Source organism: Halyomorpha halys, unplaced genomic scaffold (assembly GCF_000696795.3).
Source record: "Halyomorpha halys isolate HHAL.00 unplaced genomic scaffold, Hhal_1.1 Scaffold112.1, whole genome shotgun sequence".
Taxonomy (NCBI): domain Eukaryota; kingdom Metazoa; phylum Arthropoda; class Insecta; order Hemiptera; family Pentatomidae; genus Halyomorpha; species Halyomorpha halys.
The window spans coordinates 511,123-511,728 of record NW_027113310.1 but is presented as its reverse complement, the minus strand read 5'-3'; positions in this window follow the sequence as shown (position 1 = coordinate 511,728).

Below are 606 nucleotides of genomic sequence, written 5' to 3'. Positions count from 1 at the left end.
ATAAAGGCTTATACAAGTTGCTGAGAAAATCCGCTAGGGGCTCTTATGCATTTAAGGTTTAACATGACTTCAAATAGGGCTGCTCACAATCTTATCGTTATAACATTTAACATGGTAAAACATTTAACATTTAACACAATATCATGAATACCCCTACTATACTTAAACGACTAGAAACTGCACGTAGATTTCGATTACTATAACACTTACTTAACAAACAAAAAATGCTCTTCTATGCTACGATAATCCTCAAAATAATTGGGACATACGGAATTGAGCTTTGGGGCTCCACCAAACCATCGAATTCCTCCAGTATCCAATATTTACAATCCAAAATCCTGCGTAAAATCTTAGATGCTCCTTTATAGTCACACATAAACTCAACCATGAAGACCTCAAGCTCCCATACGTTTCAGATTTGGCCCGAAATAAATATAGGTCCTTTCGTTCCAAAATCCTTACCTATCTAAATCCGTTAGTCCTTAATCTTTTATCTTTAACAGCCCCGATAAAACTAGCAGCTGTCTGAACATTATTTGGATGTCTATTATCTGCATTACTATCAAAATTATTAATCGTCATAAAAATCAGGTAAATTAAAGAAAG